Source organism: Ovis aries, chromosome 14 (genome assembly GCF_016772045.2).
Source record: "Ovis aries strain OAR_USU_Benz2616 breed Rambouillet chromosome 14, ARS-UI_Ramb_v3.0, whole genome shotgun sequence".
NCBI classification, from domain to species: Eukaryota; Metazoa; Chordata; class Mammalia; order Artiodactyla; family Bovidae; genus Ovis; species Ovis aries.
The window spans coordinates 27,561,492-27,578,840 of NC_056067.1; positions in this window are offsets into that span (position 1 = coordinate 27,561,492).

A 17,349-nucleotide genomic window follows, 5' to 3' on the forward strand; every position below is an offset into this window, starting at 1 on the left:
AGGGGAATACTTCTTTTGGTGCCATACCTTCATTCTCTCTCTCTCTCCTTTCCACTTGGGAAACCTAGTGAAGAATAAGATCAATGAATTACAAAAGTTACTCTTCATGGTAAAGTCATATCTAAGTTAGATATGACTTTATTTCCTGTTCATTCTATACGTATTTCTTTCGTTAGCCTTATCCATAGACTTTCAAAAGTTCCAATTTATCTCAGCAGAGCTATCAAAGCCATTAAAGAATAGATAATTAGTGGGGATTTTGCCTATTCTTAAAGCAGATCTTCCAAAAGTGCACAGAATATGAAAGAAGACAGTAGTGTTCAAAAAGTAGGAAAGAAGGTAAGAAACTATTCGAAAGGAAGGGGATGTTGAGAGCCAGGAAATTTGAAACTTCTGCTCAAGCTTCTCTTCCCCAAAGACATTGCTCCTCAGCTACTAATGCTTAAAATTTTAAGTTTTATATTATCAAGAGATACATATGCCTGATGATATTAATTCCATAGGCAAGGATCAGCAACTTCTCATTCCTGATTAATTTATGCATCCATTCACCAAATAAACAAACATTGAGTGCTACCTTGATGCCAGTTAAGGGTATAAGCATTGAGATAGAGTGATTAACAGGTTAAACATGGATGCTTACCTCATGGGGTTTAAATCCTAAGAGGGAAAAGGGTCTGCAAATAAGTAATCGCATAAATAAGTAGTCTTTCCTTTGAATATAAAAATACTTATTGCATGATAAAGACTACCTGCAAAATGGGAGAGGGCCCCCACAGAATGTGATATTTCAACTAACTTACAAAGGATGGGGAGACATCAGTAATTTCACCAGGCAGAAGAAGAAATTTTCAAGAAGAGATCTCAATAAGGACAAGGGCACCATCATAGTAAGGGGATGTGAAGCTCAAGAAACCAATAGAAAGCCAAAGTGCCTACAGCGTATCTGTAAAGGGGGTTGGCATAGGTGGGTTTGGAGACATCATCCATGAGAAGCAAGACCTTTCATGGCTTTGAAGACCTTGAGAAGAGCTTGATTTCAATCAAATGCTAACATGAAACATTAAAGTTTTTAAAAGGGAGAGTGGCATAGACTGCATCTTCAAAGTCAGTGGTTACTCTGTGGAGGATGGTTCATGGTGGGAGAAGTGGAAGAAGAAAGATGTGAGTTTCTTGGTCAAGAGTGAAATGGATCATAATGGATGCATGTTTTTGAGGGAAGCTTCCCTGGTGGCTCAGACGGTAAAGCGTCTGCCTACAATGCAGAAGACCCAAGTTCAATCCCTGGGTCGGGAAGATCTCCTGGAGAAGGAAACAGCAACCCACTCCAGTATTCTTCCCTGGAAAATCCCATGAATGGAGAAACCTGGTAGGGTACAGTCCGTGGGGTGGCAAAGAGTCAGACATGACTGAGTGACTTCACTTTATTTCTTGTATTATTTATCCTTATATGGATACACTTTAATGTTGAGAAACTTCCAGTGGTTCTAGATTAGATTTAAAAGGGATGATAGACATTACTGAACTCATAATATCTGAGGGATGGTATGGGGAGGGACGTGGGAGGGGGTTCAGGATGGGGAACACACGTACACCCACAGTGCATTCATGCTGATGTATGGCAAAACCAATACAATATTGTAAAGTAATTAGCCCCCAATTAAAATAAATAAATTTAAATTAAAAAAAAGAATAAACAATACATTCTGATGTATTTGGACAAGGTCTTAGGTAGATACCAACTTTTGCAGAAACTAGTGTACAACTACCTAAATAATTGTTCTTCCATCAATATTGATGATATTTGTCCATTTTGGGGGAGGGATAAGAATTGCCCCTATGACATCAGATGCCAGGCTTTTAATTTCCTATCTTGCAAGGTGGTAGAAGTATGAATCTGTTGACAGAGTTCAGTCCTAAGACTAGTTCCTGCTTCTACAAGTATACAGCCATATCTGCCGTCCACATGGGATTCTCTATGCCAACTTCCCACCCTCAGAATCCAGTCCTTTCATCTCTGACCTGAGATTATACAGGAACTGATGGATACTGACTTCTAATGGCATTGCTTCCAATTAATAACAACTGTTTTTAAGAGTTATAATCCAATTCACAGTTTACCCTGACTCCACTTCCTACTGCTTGTCCCATCCCTTCAAGGGCTCTGACCTCAGTCCATTTTCTCCAGTTGTTTTCTGTAGCTCAGAGTCCCCTGGCACCACTGAAGCTGATACACATGAGATCTTTGCACTAAGATTCTTCCACTTGAACACTGATGAGAATTCTGGTCTCACAAATGAATTAACTACTTATTTGTATTTATTCTGGATGTTACCTGTAAGTCTCAAGTCTTCTGAAAATACTTGGTCGGATCCTGCTTCACATTGCTCTGTTGTGTCTGAGAACACTTCCTTAAGTTTATTTACTGTTCACATGCGGATGGTGACAGACTGACCTTTCTACAAAGAGGTTATCTGTAACTAATATAAAATGTACAGTTGTTGCTAAGGCATAATTATAAAAACAGAAACAAATCAGTTTATATGACCCCTGATGTTCACGTTTCCTTCTGGTGTCTCAGGATGAAGTATACTTCTATTTTTTTGAATTGTATACAGCCATAATTTGTTTTTCAGAATCTCTTCTAGTCTAGCCTAATATATGTCCTTCTTATTGATGGAATACTTTATGCCTTGCCCAGATGTTTGAAAAAATACTCATCGTATCAAGCCATCTTCAGAGACTTCAAAATCATACTAAAGATTTGGAATTTATCCATGACATAAGAAACCTTTAAAAGGATAAGCCAAATATGAGTTTAAGTCCCTCAAAAGTGTTCTTCTTACTCTATCCCTGTTCACTCCCATGAAGTGAAGTGAATTGAAGTGAAGTCGCTCAGTCGTGTCCAACTCTTTGTGACTCCTGTGGACTGTAACCCAACAGGCTCCTCCATCCATGGGATTCTCCAGGTAAGAATACTGGAGTGGGTTGCCATTTCCTTCTCCAGGGGATCTTCCCAACACTGGGTTCCAACCCAGGTTTCCCACATTGCAGGCAGACTCTTTAGCCTCTGAGCCACCATAAGGATTAAATAACTACTTGTGATGAAGCAGCTAAGAATACAGCTGACAGCAATTGTATATTTTAAGAGAACAGCTCTTGGTATTTGTTATGTACTTTAATGTTCATTAAAGTTCAGTTGTTTCTTTGTACATTTCATTTATGTATTTCAGCCCTTTAAATTAAACTACTCAAGAACTCTTTAGCTTCATTTTGATCTCTTCAAAGCTGAGAAAGCTATATTAAAGTCATGTTCCATTTTCAAAGAGCATTTACTTAATTTGTTTTGATTCAATATTGTGTTGCATAATGATTTATGACTCTTAACTCCATTATGAATTGTGTCTTTTATCAATATGAAATGATGTTTTCCCTTCTACTACAGCTGTTTAACTTTGATTTTCATTTAGTCTGAAATAAATAATATCTCAGAATCATTTGCTAATCATTTGAAAAATTTTGCAACAATATTGATTATAGTATATATATGGGTTGGGAAAGTGTGTAATCTGAAAATGCTTATTGCATTAGGGATCTTTATTGCCATAAATAAATGCTTATTGCAGTAGGGATGTTCAGAAACCATTTCCATCTATTGTCATAATTAATTCAGATCTCCAGAAATTGGGCCAAAAGTTCTAATATAAACATGTGTAATCACATTTTTTCATTGTCAGTAAGTGTTCTTCTGTTATAGTTGTAATCTTAGTCATAATTGAGCTAACCAAGATATTTGTGGGTTGGTTTAGAACAACTGGGACTTCCCTGGTGGTCCAGTGGTTAAGACTCTATGCTTCTACTGCAGGGGGCACAGGTTAGATCTCTGGTCAGGGACCAAAAACAATTAATTTTTTTAAAATTTCTGTGTTAGAATAGGACATGTTATTCCTTAGTAATAAGTGGATAAGGAAGAAAGGGAAATGAGGGAGGGAGGAAGGAAGGGAAAAGAAGAAAGATGGAAGGAAAGAAGGGGGAAGGGAGGAGAGGGGGAGGGAAAGAAAGGAAGAAGCAGGAAGGAAGATGGGAGGAAAGGAAGAAAGGAAATAAGGGGACAGGAAGGATGGAGGGAGGAAGGGAAAGAAAAGGAGAAAACTCAGGGGTTTAACACAATAAAGAAATTTGTGGTTGTTGTTCTCGTTATGACTCAGATAATTCTTGTTTCTTCTCTGAGACAGCGCAGAAGAGGTGACTCAGAGAGCCAGGCTGTTTTCTTCTTACAATCCCACTGCCTGGGCTATGTGGCCTCCGGGTTGCTACAGAGCTGTGAGGACTGTATAAGACACAGCACTTTCACCTACCTTTCTCCTCTTACATTCCTTTCACATTTTTATTTATTTCTTGGGAGGGTTTCTTAGATTGCCTTCTGTGTTATTAATCCAATTTGATGCCATGTCAGTTCCTTTTACTATCTGTTTGCATATAAATTCTGCTGCTGCATTTTCAGTTCCCTTCCTTTTTTTTTTTTTTGGTCCCCATCATCACAGAGCTCTTTTTTCCCTCATAATGGTACATTGTTATCCATGGACAAAATGCTGAAGAAAGAAAAATGATTTCACAGAGACCAAGGCATTTTGCATTCTTTAGAAAATGCTAAATATTTCCCTCAATTTTCTTCTCATTTTAACTGCAGTTTGGTTCCACAAGAGGGTCATCTGAGTCCTCAGGATGGTGTGCTATTCTTTTTTGCAGGCTCAGAGGGTTCACTTTTTTCCCATCAAGTGGCTCTGTAGGGATTGAGGAGTGATCTGAACTGACTCAATTGTGTCTACAGGTGAGTGGGCCAGCCTTGATCCTGATTCCATCCGACGTCTCTCTTGCCCTGCCTCATTCCTTCACCTCTGATTCCGGCCCCAGATAATGTTCTACCTGGCCCTGGCTCACTTCACTCTGATGGCTGCTAGCCTCACTCATGAGTCTTGCTGCCTTTCTTTGCGCTTCTTTCATGACATCACGTGTCACAACTCAGAATGATGAGGCAACTAACACTCTCTAAGATAACGTTAAAAAAAAATGGGGAATATGAGCCAAAGGACTAATACTATACCCTCCACTTTTCAATTCTGAGAGGATGTCTTTGGGTTCTCCAAAAGGTCCTGCTGCTGCTGCTGCGAAGTCGCTTCAGTCATGTCCGACTCTGTGCGACCCCATAGACGGCAGCCCACCAGGCTCCCCCGTCCCTGGGATTCTCCAGGCAAGGACACTGGAGTGGGTTGCCATTTCCTTCTCCAGTGCATGAAAGTGAAAGTGAAGTTGCTCAGTTGTGTCCGACTCTTAGTGACCCCATGGACTGCAGCCTACTAGGCTCCTCCGCCCATGGGATTTTCCAGGCAAGAGTACTGGAGTGGGGTGCCATTGCCTTCTCCCCCAAAAGTCCTATATATATATTCTTAATGCTTACTTCTTAATTTAATTGGTTCCAAGCACCATATAAAATAGTCCTCCAGTTACTTCTATGGACGTCCCAGGTGGCACTAGTGGTAAAGAATCCACTCGCCAGTGCAGAAGACACAAGAGACGCAGGTTCAGTTCCTGAGGTGGGAAGATCCCCTGGAGTAGGGAATGGCAACCCACTCCAGTATTCTTTCCTGGAGAATCCCATGGACAGAGAAGTCTGGTGGACTATAGCCCATGAGGTGGCACAGTATTGGACATGACTGAACACTCTCACTTATTCCTTCTAAACATTCCCTTTTTATTTCCTCCCTCCCTCCTTCCTTCTCTCCTTTCATTCTTTATTTCTTCACTATTTTCTTCCTTTTCTCTCTTTCTCACCCTTCCTTCCTCAGCTGTCCTCATGCTAACAAACCTAATGAAACATTTGCATTGCCTTTTTTACTTTCCATATTTCTTTTCACAGCCCCTTGATGTTTTCTCCTAGATAAAATTCATATACATAATTTCCTCCATGTTCAAGTCCTACTTTTGGAGTGAACTGTGTCAGAACACTGGTTATTGTCAACTTGATTATTTCTACACTCTCCTTTTCCTTTTCTGATCTAAGATAGTAAGAATTACTGGATTATAAACAAAGTTTTTCTCTTTATCACTTTATTAATTAACCAATTGGGGTAGATTTTACACATTGATGTATAGTATTATCCTAAGCTTATCTCCTGGTTCTCTAAAATGTTCAGCTAAGGATATATACACAATAAAATCCCCAATCTTCATTTTTACCTGAGATATCCGTGTCTATAGTTTTATTTGCTGCTTTTCTATTTTTCAGTGTGATGAGCTATTATCCATCTCCCCACTTAACAATGTATTATTTTTGGTAATTACCAGTTCATATTTTTATGTGGAAAAAAATGATAGTCAGTCCAGGAAGAGATAATATACTATAGTCATATTAAAACTAGCACTTATATCAAAAAGACACAATTAGAAAAGAAATTCTGATAGGTACAAACTGGGAGTCTCTGACTCAGGGGGGCAGAGTGAGTGGGAGACAACTAAAATATCTGTTTTCTTTTCAAACTCCAGGGTTTGCCTACAGTGACAAAGCAGGAAAATGTATGGGCCATAAACCCACGTTCCAAAATGAGCCATAGAGTCGTTGGGCAAAGTTTACAAGGGTCTGGTTTGAAAGAATTTTACAGCGTCTGCCTTCACTTTTGATTGCGTTACCAGTTTAATATGTTATGTGTCTTCACAGGAAATAGGAGAGTTGAGATATGCAAAACAGGGATTGCTGTTTAGATGCTGCACTAAACTTTTAGCACCTGTAGTTATATTCTTGGGTAGTTTCTAACTCATAAGGAAATAATATTATCTTTCATTTTCCAGTTTGCTAAAGCAAATTAACTACATTGTTGACTTTTCTGTGGTCTCCCTTTGAATGGGAAAAGCAATAAAAGTGAAATAATGGTAATAATCACAGTTGCTGGGAGGTTTTCTCTGCAGCGTGTATGGAGAATAGAAGCACCCATAAATGAAAACCCATATGATCGGATCTCCTTCAAACAGGTCACTAATTAGCTACTATAACTAACACCTTAATACAGTAGGGGGAGCCAGGTAATTATTTGATGCATTCTGAAGGTGAGTCACCTCAATTTAAGTAGCCATCATCCCAGAAATACAATTGCAGAATAACAGCTTTTGCATGTTTCAAGGAGTCGTAAACCTCTCCAGCAGTTCTAAAGACAGCTGTATGAAGCATCTTCTCAACAGAAATATTCTGACATAAAAGTTTTATCATTTGACTATGGTGTCAGTGAACAACTTCTTTGATTTTGTAAAAGACACTTATATTTCTTGAGGCAAGAGACTGAAACTATTTGAGGGTTTCTGGGGCAATTAGAATTTAACCTTTTCATTTTTGAAGTTGTCCTTAATGTATTTTTACTTAACAGCCTACTCAACTAGCACGCTGCTGCTGCTGCTAAGTCACTTCAGTCGTGTCCAACTCTGTGCGACCCCATAGACAGAAGCTCACCAGGCTCCCCTGTCCCCGGGATTCTCCAGGCAAGAACACTGGAGTGGGTTACCATTTCCTTCTCCAGTGTGTGAAAGCATAGTATTTATCTATTCTAACTGCCTGCTTCCTACTCAGGAAAGACATGAGAGTTGAAGAGAGTAATGAAAGGGAAATTATAAAGGGGACTTCCCTTGCCATCCAGTGACTGGGATTCTGCACTTTCGGTCAAGTTCGATCCTTGGTCAGGAAACTAGGATCCCACTTGCCATGTGGTGCAGCAAAAAAATAAAAACAAAAATCTTACCAAAGAAAAAAAAGTGTTAAAAAAAAGAGAAATTATAAAGGATCAGAGTTCAGGTCCTACAATCTATAGATTATCCAGAAGACATGAATTTTTTTTAATATGTTGCCTTCTCCTGAGATAAAATGTCCTTATTCTCAATCTAGCTTATTGAACTGTATTCTACATGTCTATCTATCAGTCTATTTGGAGAGGAAAAAATACATACGTGTACACATTCATGGTCTTATTTGTTCAAGGTAACTGGATTTCCTATTACTGTTATAAGAAGAAAAATATTAGCTATCAATTAAAGGAATCTTAACATATGATGGAACTGGGTTAAGTATTTTACCTTTCTTAAATCGAGTCCTTACAAAATGCTACAATTCCTAGTCAGATTTTTAGACATTAATAGCTTGAGGTCAGAAATATTCATATGTTCAAAGTAGTCAAAACTATGGCCCATTTTGATAAACTTTAAAAGACTACTTGCATTACTGTACATTGCGTTTTCTATTATTGATGTGATTTTGCCAGTAATATAATGTATTTTTTTTCTTACAGATTAATATGAGTAAAATAGCAAGGCACTGTTGTGCAGAGAAAGACAGTAATGCAAATAGTCAGATGTGGTTTCTGACTGTACTAGGAATGGGAAAACTATGGCCCATGCTCCACATTTAGCTAGCCACCTGTTTTGCCAAAACAATTTTATCAGAACACAATCATGCTCAATTGTCTACATATTGTCTGTGGCTGCTTTCACATTACAATGACAAAGTTGAGTAGCTGCGACATAGACCTTAAGGATCACAGGCTTAAAAAATTTTACTATGTGTTGCCTTAACAGAGAAAGTTTTCCAGTCTTTGGACTAGATCATTACTGTAAGAAACTGTAGTGATATAAGATTTTATCAAAGCAGCATATATATATTTTATTAACATTGAATCCCAGGAACCCAGAAAGACCATAAAGCTACTTTTTTCCAATTCTGTGAAACTTTTAAGTGACACCGAAATTATTCAACTTTACTCTTAAAAGTGACAATTATATTTTCTTAGTGTTTCCCTTTTGCAGTATATTCCTTAAGTCGAATCCAAATCTGATAGTAGCACTTTGTGGTTACATTTGCCCTATCACAAGCTATCTTTAAATAGTCCCTCACTTATATTGCAGCCAATGGGGTTGCAGAGAGTTGGACGCGACTGAGTGACTTCACTTTCGCTTTTCACTTTCATGCATTGGAGAGGGAAATGGCAACCCACTCCAATGTTCTTGCCTGGAGAGTCCCGGGGACGAGGGAGCCTGGTGGGCTGCCGTCTGTGGGGTCGCACAGAGTTGGATACGACTGAAGCGACTTAGCAGCAGCAGCAACACTTATACAATACACTTACTCTATTACAAAATTCTGTGAGTTCTGCCTCTTTCCTTTTCACATTTTCATCCTTATAGAATCTAATACCTTAAATACTCTGGTAAAAATGTGAAAGTGTTAGTTGCTCAGTCATGTTTGACTCTGTGTAACCCCATGGACTGTAGCCCACCAAGTTCCTCTGTTCATGGAATTCTCCAGGCAAGAATACAGAATTTGGTTGCCATTCCCTCCTCCAGGGGATCTTCCCTACCCAGACATCAAACCTAAGTCTCCTGCATTGCAGGCTGATTCTTTACCACCTGAGCTACCAGGGAAGAGACAATTACTCTGATAGTCATCATCTAACCTCACCTATCTCCGTTTCCTCAAAATACGTAGTATTATAATTTCTCCTTTCCATCAGTCATGACAATAATAATAGCAACAATAATGACAACAGCAAAAAAGCTTACATAGCACTTATTATCTGCTAGTCACTGTTTATGTGTATCAACTTAGTTGATAGTCACAACTCCCTGATTTTTTTATTATCATGATGCAAATCAGAAAATAGACCAAGAGGTGTAAAATAACTTGCACCAGAAAAACTGAGCTAACATTAGAATCTACGTGTTTCTTAACAATAATCTTTGTGTCCTTTGTCTTTAAATTATGTCCTCTCTTTACTGAGACCTCTGGAATTGACTGCCTGATCCTAGGATGGTTATTCTGATTTAGATTTTAGGTGTCTCCCACCCTCCAACCCATCCTCCAAATGGGTGATTTCCAGTCTCACTACCTTCATCCCTTTGTTGTCTGTAGTGGCATGGAGAGTGCCTGATGTGAAACCTTCACAGCGCTTCTAGGTGCCCAAATGCTCAGAAGGCATCCTTCCTACAAAGTGGGTTCTGGACTAACTGTTGGTTGTTACTGTTTATCTCATTCTAAAGAGGAAATGTGTGTGTGTGGTGGTTTTTTTGGAGTATAGTAGCTTTACAATGTTGTACAACAGAGTGAATCAGCTGTATATATACATTTATGCCCACCCCCCACCATGGTCCTCCCTTCTACCGTCTCTCATCTCACCCATCTCGGTCACCAGAGAGTACCAAACTGAGCTCCCTATACATCAGGTTCCCACTAGCTGTCTATTTTACACATGGCAGTGTATATATGTCCATCCCAATCTTCCAGTTCATCCCACCCTCATGCCTGCACATGTGTTCTCTATGTCTGCATCTCTATTCCTGCTCTGCAAATAGATTCCTCTGTACCATTTTCTAGATTCCACATGTATGAGTTAATATACAATATTTATTTTTCTCTTTCTGACTTACTTCACTCTGTATGACAGACCCTAGGTCCATCCATGTCTGTATAGAAGACCCCGTTTTGTCCCTTTTCATGGCTGAGTGGTGTTGGAGAAGACTCTTGAGAGTCCCTTGGACTGAAAGGAGATTCAGCCAGTCCATTCTAAAAGAGATCAGTCCTGGGTATTCATTGGAAGGACTGATGCTGAAGCTGAAACTCCAATACTTTGGCCAACTCATGCGAAGAGTTGACTCATTGGAAAAGACCCTGATGCTGGGAGGGATTGAGGGCAGGAGGAGAAGGGGACAACAGAGGATAAGATGGCTGGATGGCATCACTGACTCAATGGACATGAGTTTGGGTAAGCATCAGGAGTTGGTGATAGACAGGGAGGCCTGGCGTGCTGTGATTCATGGGGTTGCAAAGAGTCAGACAAGACTGAGCAACTGAACTGACTGAATATTCCATTGTCTATATGTACCATATCTTCTTTATCTACTCCTGTGTCAATGGACATTTAGGTTGCTTCCATGTCCTGGCTACTGTAGACAATACTGCAGTACATTTTGGGGGTGCATGTGTCTTTCTGAGTTATGGTTTTCTCAGGGTTTATGCCCAGTAGTATGATGGGCAGAAGACAGAAGTAGACATTTCTCCAGGGAAGACACATAGATGACCAAGAGGTATGGAAAAAATGCTCAACATAACTAATTATTAGAGAAATGCAAATCAAAACTACAATGAGGGGTCACCAATCAGAATGCCATCACCAAAAATCTACAAACAATAAATGCTGCAGAATGTGTGGAGATAAGGAAACCCTCTTGCATTGGTGGTAGGAATGTAAATTCATGCAGCCACTCTGGAGAACAGTATGGAGATTCCTTAAAAGCTAAAAATATATCTGGTCTTTAACACTTTTTGCTAACTGATTCTTATCTGCAATTCTAACCTTATCCTTCATTTCTTCTTAACCAAGCCTTGTTCATTTCAATGCTTAGTGTGGTTCTTAAACTATGGTTTTCTAAATACAGATCTTGTAGCTTTGTTCATTTGATTTACCCTGTCTGAGCTGCTGTGTTGAATGTACATGCCCAACCATCACAGGTTCAAGGCTTCTCTCCCACTCACAGCACTCAGTGACCTGGTGGCCCTAAGGAAGAAACTTACCATCCTTGAGCATCAGTTTCTTTTCCCAGAAAACAGAGTAACAGTAGCTGCTTACCATAAAATGCTATTGTGAATACTTAATGGGATATGCCATGGAAAATATTTAGCATATGGACTGGTATGTAGTAAGCACTCAATTTTGGTATGAATACACACAGTCTTCTAGGAAAAAAAAAAAAAAAAAGAACATTCCCCTCTGGGATAATGGCTGACAAACTCTTTTCGGAAATATCCAGATAGTAAGTATATTAGTTTTTGAGGGCAAAGAAACAAAATGGAGGATATTATATAGATATTTATATAACATTTGAAAATTTAAATCATTCTTAGCTCATGGACCATGTAGAAATTAATGGTGGTCTAGATTTGGCTAACAAGATGTATTTTTTGTCAACCTCTGCTCAAGGAGATAAACAGTAAATATAGATAATGAATATTCTTAATTTGAATTGTTATATTTTTTTTCTTTCCCTGTCTTGTTGCCAAAATTGTTTTGCTGTTGGATTCATTGTTCTTCATCTAAAATTATACTGTAATATAGAGCGATTTTTATATAGAGGGTGTTTATACACATACACATACAATAAATGCAGTTATATATTGAGAGAGAGAGAGAGAAAACATGTTGTATATTCTAGGCACCAAAAATAGTTTTATTATAATAAATAGTGATTCCTAAAATTACCAGATCCATTCCTTAGTTCTGTTTCTTACATTCCCCTCTTTGTGTTAGAGGCCCATATTATTATTATTTTTAATGTGATTTGCTGTGATCAGAGCTCAAACCTGAATCTGAAAGCGCTATTGTTCATGGGGTTTGGATTTGATTATTTTAAGAATTAAATCACAGTTACCTAAAGGGAAAAGGTTGATGAAAAAAACACTGGAAACAAAATTCTGGTAATTCCATTCACCCTTTATATTCCTTGCAGAAGCTAGAAATCTCTTTGGCATCATGCTTTGAGCAATTTTATAAGCTCATGATATAAAATCTATCAGGCTCATTTTAAGAGACATTTGACTGTCCTTCATCTAGGTATGAGGGGACTCTTTTTTTTTTTTCCCTGCCTTTTTGCTATTTTGTATTTCTTACTAGTGAATCAATCGTCTCCATTGCTGGCAGCAAATAAACTTAATTATATTTACACACCAGTGCAACTTCCTTCTCCAAATCAAGTGGGGAATGCTTTAAAGTCAATATCAGTAAGAAAGTGGCCCAGGTCTTAGATGGTGGTGGTGAAACGAAGGTTGGTAAATCAACTACATTTCCTCCTGGAAGAAAGTGAAGCACTGCAGATATCTTTCTGGTTTTTATTCTTTCATTGGTGAGGAATTAGGCTATATAATACAGAGTGGACACTTCTAATATATTACTCTCTAGTCATCACAATTAAATTTCTCAGTATATGGATGGAGAAACAGTGTCTGAAAGAAGTTAAATTACTTCCTGAAACTAGCATAGCTATTACACAGCAAATGTGTGAATTCTAACCCACATTTGTTTGGTTCCAATACCCATGTAAATATCCAAATATAATTTTGTATTAGCAGAGTAATTCTAAAACCAGCAATCCAACTATTCTTTAAGCATAATGCAATGATACAGATTATTATTTTAAATTAATAATGATGCCTATTATGATCATTGCTTGTTCCACTAAAGAGGTACTTGAGTTTTTGAGATTAGTTATGGTCTGGTAGCTTGTAAAATGTTAGTAATACACTCAGGGGAGATAAATATATATTTTGTGAAAATGTGTATGCTCTTTCACTGCTTTTTCTGTTGTCCCAATTCTTTTTATTGTTGTTGTTGTTGGACTGTAATTGACTTACAACGTTATATTTTTCTCTGCTGTACAGCAAAGTGAATCAGCCACGCATGTATACATATATCCCCTCTTTTTTGCGTTTCCTTCCCACTCAGGTCATGCGAGAGTGTTGAATTGAGTTCCCTGTGCTATACAGTAAGTTCTCATTCTCATCTATTTTATGCATATTACCAATACTGTGTATATGTCAATCCCAGTCTCTCAATCCATCCCACCCCATCCCACTTTTGGAGTCCATGTTTGCTCTCTACACCTGTGTCTATATTTCTGTTTTGCAAATAGGTTCAGCTATAATTTTTCTAGATTACACATATGTGTGTTAATATACAATATTTGCTTTTCTCTTTCTGACTTACATTACTCAGTATGACAGTCTCTAGGTCCATTCATGTCTCTACAAATGGCATGATTTCATCCCTGTTCATACTGACAATATTTTTGATATCATGGATCACTCTGTCTGGGATACTGGTTCAATCTTTAAGTATTCTTCTTGACTTTATGCTGGACTCTGTTTTTCACTCTACATTTTCTCACTTTCTAGATTCTTCTGGTTCCACAGCCTCAACTAAATAAATTAAGTATTTCCAATCAAATAGAGATAGCCTCTGAAATCAAATTCCCCAAGTGGAACATCTGAATTCTGCTCCAAAACATCTTTTTTTTTTTTTTTTAATCTAGAGGTACTATCTTAGTGGTTTGTATTCATGGAGGAGAAAAAGTAGTATAACACACTGCTCCTCTCTTTATTAAAATTTTTGAGACACTATGCATAATGGATCATCATCAAAGAAATCAACCCTGAATACTCATTGGAAGGTCTGATGCTGAAGCTGAAACTCCACTACTTGATGTGAAGAGCCAATTCATTGGAACAGACCCTGATACTAGGAAAAATTGAGGACAGGAAGGAAAGGAGGTGACAGAGGATGAAATGATTAGATGGCATCATTGACTCAATTGACATGACTTTGAGCAAACTCTTGGAGATAGTGAAGGACAGGGAAGCCTGGTGTTCTGCAGTTCATGGGGTCACAAAGAGTCATACAACTTAGCAACTGGAAAACAACAAATGGACTTTTACATTTTTATAAAAAGGTAAAAGTTTACAAAATTTTATTTTACAAAAAAATTAAAATTTTTAAATATTACATTAATCTTGATTAAATCTTATTACTAAGATTTTTGACATCTCTTGAAATGTTGTACCAATGGTGAATGCCTCACCAGCCTTATGCTAGTCTCTGCCCTGTTGGGATCAAATGCATAACAACTTCTAAAGCCAGTCTGACTGGGCGTAAATTTTTGGTCTACTACTTCCTGGCCAAGTTTCCTTCAGTAGGTTCCTTGACCTCTTAGCATCAGTTTTCTCACTTATAAATCAAAGATAATAATAACAATGGAACCAGTATGAATTTTATGAAGTTTAAAGAAATAATATGCAGAAAATTTTTAGACTAATTCCTAGCTAGTTTTAAGCACTATTAAGGTATTCACTATTATTAAAAGGTTTGAAATCTTTCTGATAAAAAGAAGCTTAAAAATAGAGATCCATCTTCATATATAACTCATTTAATGACTCAGTACCTCTTGGGGAAAAGCGAAAACTCAGTATTGAAAGAAGGAAAACAAGATGAAAATATCCCCTTGTGTTATTTTAATGATCAGCTTTTCTTGGAAAGTCCTCTGGAAGATGAGCCTCCTCAATTCCTCTTGACTTGACTAACTTTTCACTCACCTCAGTGTTCTAGATAAAGTTCAAATCTTAACTGATTCATACCTAGACTAGTTCAAGGATATTCTGTATGGTTTCCCTGCATCTGAAATTATAGCACCGTAGAAAATAGGAGAACAAAGAAATCTTTGAAAACACATCGGATAATATCATCATCTTTCTTGAAAACTTTGAGTCAAAACTGAAGTGAGCCAGAAATGCTGGATAACCTAGTGAGTTCATGTAACTCTTCTAGATGTGGACCATGTGAAAAGCTCTAGATTCATCTGCACATACTGTTGTAGATAAAGATTTGGAGCATCAATTCGCAACGTGATGTTGGTGTTTCTGTGAATTTGTAAGCATTGTTCTCTCTCTTTGGTCCCTCACCCTCACTTCTCTCTGCCACTACTCATCTGATATGTTCTCATCCCTCAAAACTTAGCTCCGGTGTGAACACTGATTACCACAGCTTCTCCATGGCAACTGTCGTGTATGCCCGTGCTTCAGTGTCTGTGCCACAGGTCCTAAAGAACACGGAAGTATATGCCTCCTCACTTGACTTTGAAGGTCTCAAGTTCACCTGTCCTGAAATTATAATCTGCAATTCCTGGTACATACCTTGCTCATGCTTAGCAGTCTTAAAACTTTTTGAAAAACTAAGCAGACAAATGAGTGAACAGAGAGAATGTTGTCTTTTGCACTAAAATTTTTAGCACAAGTTTGTGTGTCCAACACACAGTGAAGTCAAACACACCAAAACATCGGGAGTTGGAGCAGAGAAAGGTTTATTGCAGGGCCATGCAAGGAGACAGGAAGCTCATGTCCTGAAAAGCCCCAAGCTCCAAGGGTTTTGGTAAAGTGTTTTTAAAAGCCAGGGGCTGGTACATGGGGATGACCCAGAAAGATGTTATGGGGAGGGAGGTGGGAGGGGGGTTCATGTTTGGGAATGCATGTAAGAATTAAAGATTTTAAAATTTAAAAAATAAAAAACTAAAATTAAAAAAATAAAATAAAATAAAGTTAAACCTTAAAAAAAAAAAAAGCCAGGTAAGGGAGAGCAGTCTCCCAGGATAAGATCAGCTTGTGTACAGTTCTCTGATTGGCTGATGGTGAGGTAATAGGGTGGGGTCTCAGGGGTTAGTCCCTAGGCTCCAAGAAGCCTGAGGCTCTGTGCTTACGTCATCGAGTAGTTAACATCCTCCATTTGGTGGAGGGTTTTTGCATCTGTAAAACAACTCAGGAAATGTACATCAAATAGTGTCATCTAGGTACTTCAGAGAGGAGCTACAGCAGAGGATATATGGGAAAGCTTGTCCCAGGAAGGCTCACAGGATCCTGTGCTAAGTCATTTTAATCCTGTCTGACTCTTTGCAGCCTCATGGACTGTAGCCCACCAGGCTCCTCTGTCCATGGGGGTTCTCCATGAATACTGGAGTGTGTTGCCATGCCCTCCTCCCCATAGAGTCCCCCTAGGTTACAAAATGATTGAGAAATCCAAGGTGTCTCATGTAACCTAATCATATCTAGATATCATGACTAGGAGATAGACAAGTAATTTACTTTTATTCCTTTTACTCTGTCATCTTCATAATCAGTCATGAAGCCTGGATGATTGTATCTTTAAAATAAACATCTCTTGAAATTGTCTACTTCTTTCTGTTTTTACCCAGTATCCGATATAGTCATTTCAAAGCATGAATCTGACACGTCTCTTCTTTACAGATAAAGACAAGACTTCATGCTGACTTCCAGGTTCTGTCTAGCCCAGCTCTGCCTCTGTACACAGCCTTATGGTAGCAGAAGATATTTTTTCAAAGATGACTACCAAAACATACCACACATCAGAAGGCATTGTTATCATATGCTATTTACACTCTCATTCAGCCATGTAACAAGCATCATTTCCTTGAACCTGGGCCACCTTTGTGACCAGACTAATCAACTGACCAATGTCAAAGCAATCCCAGATCATAAAAATTGCCAAGCAAAAGGGATATCCCTGGCATCCAGTGGTTAAGACTGCACCTTCCAATGCAGAGGGCACAGATTCTATCCCTAGTCAAGGAACTAAGATCTCACATGCTATACACTGCAGCCAAAATCAATTTAAGAAAAAATAAAAATAGTTTTAAAAAGTATCAGGCACTTTCAGTTTGTCCTCTTGAGTGCCCACTGTCGAAACTCAGTCATCACGCTAAGGGGAA